This window comes from Gavialis gangeticus, unplaced genomic scaffold (genome assembly GCF_001723915.1).
Source record: "Gavialis gangeticus isolate Ggan-Ray unplaced genomic scaffold, GavGan_comp1, whole genome shotgun sequence".
Classification (NCBI taxonomy): Eukaryota; Metazoa; Chordata; order Crocodylia; family Gavialidae; genus Gavialis; species Gavialis gangeticus.
Window position 1 is genome coordinate 26,310,489 of NW_017729008.1, and position 9,001 is coordinate 26,319,489.

At 45.9% G+C, this 9,001-nt stretch overlaps 1 long non-coding RNA gene across 1 annotated transcript in view; it reads right to left on the minus strand.

Annotated features, from left to right (window-relative positions):
- Positions 1-1,989: 1,989 nt before the first annotated feature.
- Positions 1,990-9,001, minus strand: part of LOC109292311 — a 17,733-nt gene continuing 10,721 nt past the window's right edge. The window contains exon 3 of the long non-coding RNA XR_002096099.1: positions 1,990-2,000. This is a non-coding gene — a long non-coding RNA (uncharacterized LOC109292311). The remainder of the gene's footprint in view (positions 2,001-9,001) is intronic.

The window sequence follows — 9,001 nt, forward strand, 5'->3', positions numbered from 1 at the left end:
CCCAAAGCTAGTCCACCCAAATTGAAGTCCTCAATATCCTAGAATTCAGTGGGAGAGCAGGGACACTGGACTGCACTGGTGCCAGACATGGTGCCTTTACTTGGCTGCTTGCTACAACACTGGAGTGCCTGGCTGCTCCAGTGCCTCCTGGACCAGCTTGCTGCTCTGAATACCCAGACCAGACTCTCCTTCTGTCTGAAGAAGGGTGCTTGTACCCAAAAGCTTGCAAAGAACAATGTTTCCAACTATTTAGTTGGTCTCATAAAAGATATCACATTTACCCCGAGAAGTTTGTCTGCCTATGTCCTTAGACCAACTTGGCTACAACCAACACCCCCAGACCAGACAAGCTGCAGTGCCTGCAGGGGATGGCAGGCTGGTGCACATTCTTCCTCCTGGCCTGAGGTTGAAACTGAGCCTAGTCCCCCCACCGCCCCCCCTGCTCAGCTGCTGTGCATCCATCGCCCAATATCCATGTCCCCAGGACCGGGACACATGCTCTGGCGGGGCCAGGTGCCTGAAGCAAGGCAGAGCTCAGCAGTTGTAGCACAGCAGACCAAGACTAGTTCTTATTGATCCCATGCTCCACTCTCTGTCTGTTCAATCATGGATCAGTGGGAGGGATGAGCAACAGCCTGACTAGGTTATTTTTAGCTCTCTGACCTCCTCGCCCCTAGACAGATAACCCCTCCGACAGACCTGCCAGCCTCCCTCAATCCAACTAACCCTCCCTGCCACCCTCCCCACTAGCTTAGTTCCCCACTCCCAACTTATCTAGATCGGGTTCCTGGCGCAGTTCCTGGCACTGGCAAATATCTGCACAGACCAGACGTGATCTATGATCAGGCAGCTTAAAGTAAGCTTCATGATCTTAGATTAGCTCCCACAAACATCTACACCTTAAGATTAAAAGTTCCTCAGGTGAAGCACCTCTCTTAGCATTTTCCCTCTGTAGATTCAAAATGATTATGACCATTGTACGGGTAGAAAAGTTAAGGGGCATGAAATGAAGTGTCTAAGGTCATCCAGCAATCCAATAGCAGATCTGGAACTGGAACCCACCTTCTAAGTCCTACTTCTAGTTATTAGGCAGTGCTGTCGTGCTATTGGTAACAACATATACAAATTAACACCTACAATAATTTTGCAGGGAGGGAGGTTTTAATCTATCCTGCAGTAACTTAACTAACACACATGAATTTTGTAAAGGTTAGGGTGGTTCAGAATAGCGACATATTACAGTATGAGCAGTCTTGCTACCAATGTATTTTCTTATTCATTATACCAAAAACCTAGTGGTTTTTGGACTAAGAGTGGACTAAGAGTATGTTTTGCTCATACAAAAACAGCAGTTTTTACTGTATTTTTATAAGCCCAGGCTGCTAACATAGCTTCCAAATTGGAATAAGCTGCTCAGACTCAAAATTCAGCCAAAGGAAAATGGCACCAGGACAGAAGGCAACTCATAAGCAGGAGCCTCTCATGTACTTCCAAGATGGCCAGAGCCATGAGACTGAACAGAAACCCTGTCACATATCCTAGTGATGTTGCTGGTGGAAAAAAACCTTCCAGAATTTGGCACCAAAATCTCACAGCAGCAAATGTCAGCTGTGGCCACACACAGGTATTGGCTGCGATATTAGTATGCTTTGGAAAGTCAGGTGAACGCAAAGCAATTACAGCAGAATCCCAGAAAATACATTGAAGTTTAGCTGAAACAGACTGGATGATACAGGCCACGACTATGTAGCTACCCTGCTTCTAGTTTAGGAACCAAAACTCAAAGAGCATCACAACTTGCTTGAAACTGTCTCAGCCATCCACGGCAAATTTATTGCATTGTTATGGCCATATAGCAGCAGCTTCAAGGTAAGCATTCTAGCAGATTACATACACAGTCCTTATATTGTTCATCACTGGTGAAGTTAACATGGTCTATTGCTAAAGTTCCTCAATGTTTCTTACAATAAGACCTTATAATAAGACCCTCTTTTCAACTGCTTATAAATGTGCGAAACTGTAACTATTTGAACTGAAGTTTCACATGCCAAAACTGATTTTTTCTAATTGGAAAGTTTCAGTCAAAATGACCTAGCCATTTCTAAGAATAACGCTAAGGAAAATTGTTGCTTGAGAAGCAACTGAAAAACCATGAAGGAAAAATAATTCCGGTGACCCTTTAAATGAAAAAGTTCTAGCACCCACATGGTTTGAAACAGGGACACAAATTGGTGGGTCCTGGACTTTATGATTCCTGTGAATATGTTTCCAAATTTGGTTTTTGGAAAAAAAAAATTCCAAACATACCTTCCAAACAAACCTTGCACATAGTAACTACCTAGAATTTGTAGCAACCCCTGGCCCCGCCTGGGAGTTTTTCTTTTTTTTTTTTAATTTTAAAATACATCCCCTTCCCTTCCCCAACCATTTCTGACTTTCTCTCTGCCCTCTCTATCCCTTATAAGTGATTACAAGTGGTACTAGGTAAGCTAAGTTCTTATACTCCCTTACAATATAAAAGGGGCTCGTTACTGTAAGTAGTGTTCTATTATGCTTGTATTGATTTTTACTGTTTTATAATGAATTTATAAGATTTAGGCCTATGTCTGTAAAGTAATGTCAAGTAATGTCAAGTTTCCATTTTGTATGTCAAGCCTCCATCTTCTTTCCCCTGCCCGGGTATAACCTATTGTATAGTATGTTGTAACTGTGACTTGTCTCTAATCAGTCTTATGTAAACTGGCTCCTGAATGAATGGGAATGAATGAGGGTGCTTCAGGTAAAATGGTAGCAGGCCTCTACTGAATGATCAACTCAAGGATCAGACCATCAACTTAATGACCCAACCATTGCTTTGCATTGACTCATGCAGGAACAGAGACAAGACCCAGCATTTGAAAGATAAAGGACCTACAGAACCCAGCATTTGGAAGACAAAGACCCTACAGAAACTAGCAACCCCACCATCGTGTCCTACCAGATAATGAGGACACCTGGATCTGCACGTATGCATCTGAGCAGGACAGTCCTTGCCCGGACATGTCATTCCCATAGGAGACACAGGTAGCCCACCCCAGAGTCTGACCTCCTTGGGATGCCCTCTCCATCTGGACCAGCACTGCGCCATGCCACCTATCCACCCAGAGACCCTGCCAGTGACCCCCTCTGGACAACACTTTGCTGGAGACGACCCCGACTGGCCATCAATGATCAACTCACAGCCCAGGATAGCTGGTAGCTATCATTCGCCTTATTTCCCCAAGCAAAGGACCTGGACTCTGTCCTTACACACCTTGACTTCAATCCCTCCACTAAGCTTTCTTCTCTCCTGCTACCATTGTGCGGCTGCATGTGTGAGTGCTTGCGTGCGTGTGTGTAGGAACCAATAGCTTCATGAGCTGTATAGTATACTGCCTGTCTAATAAAACTGATATTTTTGACCCTGAGTTGGCTTCTATCTTGCTGCAGGCTCCCAGCTAAATCCCCCTCTCTCTGACCTCCATATGGGCTTTATTCCTCTCTATTGCCTCTATCTCCCCTGGCTCTAGCCCTCTCTCCCTCTCTGCTGACCTCCCGGTCCTATTCATTGGTTTCCCAGCTCTAGCTCTCTGCCTTCCCCCGATCTCTCTCTCCATTCCTGCTTGTGTCTCGCCACCTCTGCCTTAACCCTGATCCTTGTTCTCTCTTTTTTCCTTCCTTCCCTGACCTCTCCTGCTTGCGTCTGCCTCCCTCTGCCTTTGCCTTCTGCCCAATCCCCGTCTCTCTCTGCCTTCTCTCCCCCATCTCCCTCCGTTTGTGTCCCGCTGCCTTCCCCATCTCTCTCTGTTCTGCTTTCTTTCCCCAATCTTCCCTGTCTCCCTGATCTTCATTCTCCCCTGTTATCTGCTCTGCTGCCACCTCTCCAGTACCCAGAGCCTCTCCCTATTCCCCACGATCTGGCTCCAACACCTGGGGCCCCCCCTCAGTTTCCCAATCCTGCTCTGGTGCCTGGAGCCTCTCTCACAGCTTCCCTGTTTGGCTCTGGCACCTGAAGCCTCTCCCAATTTCCCCCAACCTGGCTTCCAGCATCTGCAGCTCCCCCACAGCTCCCCAATACGGCCCAGCACCCAGAGCCTCTCCCTATAACCCAAATCTGGCTATGGCACCCAGAGCCTCCCCCACAGCTTCCTGATCCTGCTTTGGCACCTGGAGCCTCCCCCGATTTCCCCTCACCTGACTCCTGGCACCCGGAGCCTCCCTCACAACTTTCTGATCTGGTTTTAGCACCTGGAGCCTCTGCTGATTTCCCCCGATCCGCCTCCTGGCATCCACAGCTCCCCCGCAGCTCCCTGATTTGGCTCCAGGACCAGGAGCCTCGTCCGCAGCTTCCTTATCCAGCTTTGGCATCCGGAGCCTCTCCCAATTTCTCCCAACCTGGCTCCTGGCCTCTGAGCCTCCCCTGCAGCTTCCCGATCTGGCTCTGGCTCCGACCTCAGCCTCTGTACTGGCTTCTCCCCGGAATTGCTCCTTCACTCTGCCAGCTTTTGGCTTTTTGCTTTGATTAATTAACACTAATTAACCTTAAGTAACCCCAGGGGCCACAGTAACCTCAAGTAATCCCAACCCCAAGTGACCCCAAGTAACTCCAGGGGCTACTTGACCTCGAATCACCCCAAGTCCTAATGACCTTGAGTAACCCCAGGGCCACTTGACCTTAAGTAACCCTAAACACCAAGTTAACTCAATGCCCCCTAGTGTTAACACACAGTCACGAAAGTGCGTGTTTGTGTATGTGTACATGTGTGTGTACTCATAGTGGTGTTCATGTAGTTTGTGTGTGTGTTTATGTAATTTTGTATCACACCCTCCTGTCTAACAGAGCAATATCTGGATCCCGAGTGTTGATCTGGTGCGTGTCAAGTCAACAAATTTAACAGTGAAAACCTTTGAAAATCCATCGTCCTCAAGCATACTTAAGCCTCTCAGCTCCTAGTACTAACCAAACTGCATATGTTGCCTCCTGAAAGAGCATGTTCAATGCTGGACTGGGGAACATACTTTGGACAGGGAATCTGGGGGTAGGAAGGCTCTCTTCTGTGCTCCCAGTGGATTTCTCCATTGGCATCAGGCAGCATGTAAGCATCAGCCAACTTATTCAGACGTAGAATGCAAAGCTGGACAAGAGGAGAGGAAAGAGATAGAAATGGACAAGGGGTTTAGTGACAGTACAATTGTGAAAGACATGGGGCCCAGAACAAGAATACTTGGATAAGTTGAGCAAGGAAACCAGGAATGTTTGCTGGGAAGGGAGGAAACAGCTGAGAAGAGATTTGGACAGAGAGTCAGACTGCAGGTAGGCTGGAACTAGCTGATCATTAACTGGAACCAAAAAAAAAAAAAAAACTGATGGGGAGGAGAAGCTAGGACTGACTGGGCAAGCCAGCTGTAGCTAGAATCTAGTGCTGTGACAAATCGGGCACAGGAGTGGGGAGGTTTATCAGTCAGAGTTTGGGGAATGGGAAATAGAGACTAGTTGGGCAAAATAACTGGGATAGAAAAGAAGACAGCGGAAGACACTTTGGATGTGGAGCCCAAGAGGGAAATTTAGACTTTGAGAAAGTCACGGCTGGCAAGGAGAGGGGGAGATAAGATGAAGTGGGAGAACGCAATGAACTGGGCAAGGAGATTAGGTGTGAGATGTGGAAACGGAGAGCTGGAGATTTGGATGATAAGTCCAAAAAGTGAGACCAGGACTGGCTGGCCAGAAAGACTACCAGTAGTAGTGTAACTAGAAGGGGAGGAGGGGTTGGAATGGCATGCCCTTCCTCAAAGAGTCTGTCCCATGTTAGGAGTAGCCCCGTGCCACCCAGCCAGAGGAGCTGAGTGTCAGCACATGGCAGGAACAGTGTGGGTCTTTGAGTCCCCAGGGTAGATAAGACTCCCTCCCACAGCCCTCCAGCACTTGGTACTCCCACCCCAAGAAGCTTCTCCCAAGGCATTAAATTTGATACCAATAGTTAGGCCACCGTGAACTAGTGATGGGGGAGAGTAAGCACTACAGCAGGAACAGGGCAGAAGAGGCTGTGTCCATTTGGCATGTCTCTGGAGTCTGGAACAAAATCTAAGATTTCTGGATTTCACCACATCCTTTCCTGTCAAGATGCATCTATGAAAAACTCACAGCCTAGGTATATTCCTCTTGATCTCGTCCACTTCAAGTATAATTATTCTTGCTATCAGTTAAGCAAAGAGATACATCTATATACGATTGATTTTGCCTTTTAAATTTTTCTTTTATTTAAAAATCTAGAAATCTTGCACACAGACACCAAGCTCTGGTATTAATATTACAAAACCAAGAACCCAAAAGTTGGAATATGTCCAAAGTAATGGCTGCCTGTGCAACTTTAGTTTGGTTCCCTTGTGCAGATGCATTATGCTACAGTCTTTTGTCAACAGATCAAAAACTATTTGTTTTTCCCCCAGGACATTTAGGCATACTTGCCAGAGGGTCAAATGGAAGTTGTATGAGCAACTTTATTTCTAGCTTACATAATTATTTTAATCATGAAGAAGGCGAGTTAATTAACCTTCCTCGATTACTTTAATAATGTTATTTTTAACATATATTTTTGTGAGCAATATACATGCATGTGTGCATGCACTGCAGAAATAACTACTGTATAAATCACAATATTTTTCCCCCCCATGCTTGTAGTGGTAAAATTACTCTGTACGGCTCTTTTGAAGTGTTGGGTCAGACTACCTGTGGAAACTTGCAGAAGCCTAAGTCATGAAAAATATCTCTCGGTTCTCTGGGAGCGCAGGGTTGCTGTGCTATCCTTTAGAAGGTATAGCAGGTACCTGACCAATTCTACTGTGTGGTGGCAGGCTATACTGGGAATGAGAGCTGAGAGCCAGCCTGACACAGGAGAGTGCAAAGATCATACTTTATGCTGCTTTTCCAAGCATCCTTGCAAAAATACAGACTAGAAAATTTAAAGGTGCCTAAGGGCATGTGTAGACTAAATGGGGCCCCTAAATTGAAATGGTAGGTTTTTTAAAAACCCCGCTTCAACTTCGGGCTAATTAAATCCCCGTGTTGTGCACACACCCAACTTACTTGCCTCTCCAGTGGTGGGAAGGGGAGAGTGAGCAGCCAGTGGGCAGAGCAGTCCCTGGGCTGTGGGGCAGAGGTGGTGCTTCCTTCCGTAGCAATGGTAGCCCCACCCAGGCAGCACCCACCCTCAGGCACCTGGCTTGGGCAGGCCCGGCGGGGGGCACCACAGCTGCAGAGGGAAGCACCGGGCCCCTGCCCAGCTCAGGCAGGCAGGCAGGTTGCAGAGGAAAAAACAAAACAAACAACACACGACCAGGCTCGCCACTTTTCTTGGGCAGAGCCTGCCTTCCCGGGCTGCTGCCAGGCTGCCTGCAGGGCTTCCTGCAGAGCTATGGCATTGTACAGAGCCTGGCGCTTCAATCTGTGGCTGTAGAGGCAGAAAACTAAAACTCCTTGGAGGAGTTTTAGTTTGCTGCGCCCAAGTCATTTGAGGTGCATTACACCACCAAATTTCCTACAGCGGCTGGAATTAATGTGCAATATGGTGTTCAGGTGTGCAAACACTGACACCATTAAAGTGGTTCCAAAGCATTTAGCCCACTTTAAAGTTCCATGCATACATGCCCCTCTTTTTGTCTACACACAGCCTAAGTAGTTAAGTCCCGTACAAAACCATTACACCTTGGGTTTCTAAGTCTTCAAAGCTGCCTAAAACAGGGATTATGTGCTTAGGAACATTTATTCTTGTGCACAATAATTTCTCCAAAACATTTCTGGAGTAACAGTCCTGAAACCCACATGTTTTCTGCACATGTGGCTTGCCCTAGTTTGGCCTGCATTTTGTCCTCTGAAATGAGGAATACATGAGAACATGTGTCAGCTACCAGAAAGCACCGCAGGGACTGGTGTTCTTTGATCATCACATTGGTAAAACATGCATTTTTTTCTTACTTGAGATTCTTGTTTGGGGAAGTAGCCATCATTTTGAGAGATGGGAGAAACCACTAAAAAATATTAGTAGTTCTTCCTCTTCTTTGCTGTTCCCTAGAATGTAATGCAAAAAGAAAGGTTTTTAATAGTCCCTCTGCAACATGGATCTTTTCTTTCTCCCCACCAATTTTTCATTGTTTGGATCTGGATCCAATCTTCATGACTCTGGCTCATAGCTAGCTCTAAAGCATTTGATTAACTTTATATTTAGTTTATTCTGTGTTTTTGCAAGCCTCTGGGCAAACCATGCCTAGGCCTTGGAAACTGCATCTTCCAACAGCCCTGGGTTATAAAAGGCTGCTCTTACTCCCAGGTTTTTCTATATTGGAAATAACCAAGTATACAATATTAAATATAATTTTCCCCCCTAACTAAGCAGATTCTACAATGGGGTACAAGCTGTAAAATTTGGCAAAATTTTGAGCATTCAGATCAAGGGTTTTGGAGGGTTCAGTCCTATCTGAAGATAGTAGGATAACTGCCAAGTTAAAATATGGGTCCAGATTTGAACACTCAGAAGAGATTTTGAGACTTCTCAAAGTTCAGTGGTAAGGTCTTCATTCAGGCATATTTCACATTTGTTTGTACTTCACAGTATGTCTGAAAGCCATAAATGTCTGTCAAAGTATCTGTCTGCCTAAACAGCTCCACAACTTGGAGTCTCTTGCCAATCTCCTCTGGTCTTGACCACTATTCTGAGTATTTTCCAGTTCTAAAGGCTAGTCGTGGTACCTCTTCTAGGCTCATTTGCTCTCCCAAATCATTCATAGCTTCTGGGTCCTTTAACTTTACTGTTGCCTCTTCACCCTTTCCCCTTGTTATCTTTTCTTCTCCCGTAATAATTCCTTTCCCATATGTACTTCTCCATCCTGCACTTTGAAGGCTTTCCTTTCTCAAGACCTCTTTTTCCAACCTCTTCATTCTTCAAACTTATTCATTGTTCAATACTAAACACAGATTTTATAAGACCTT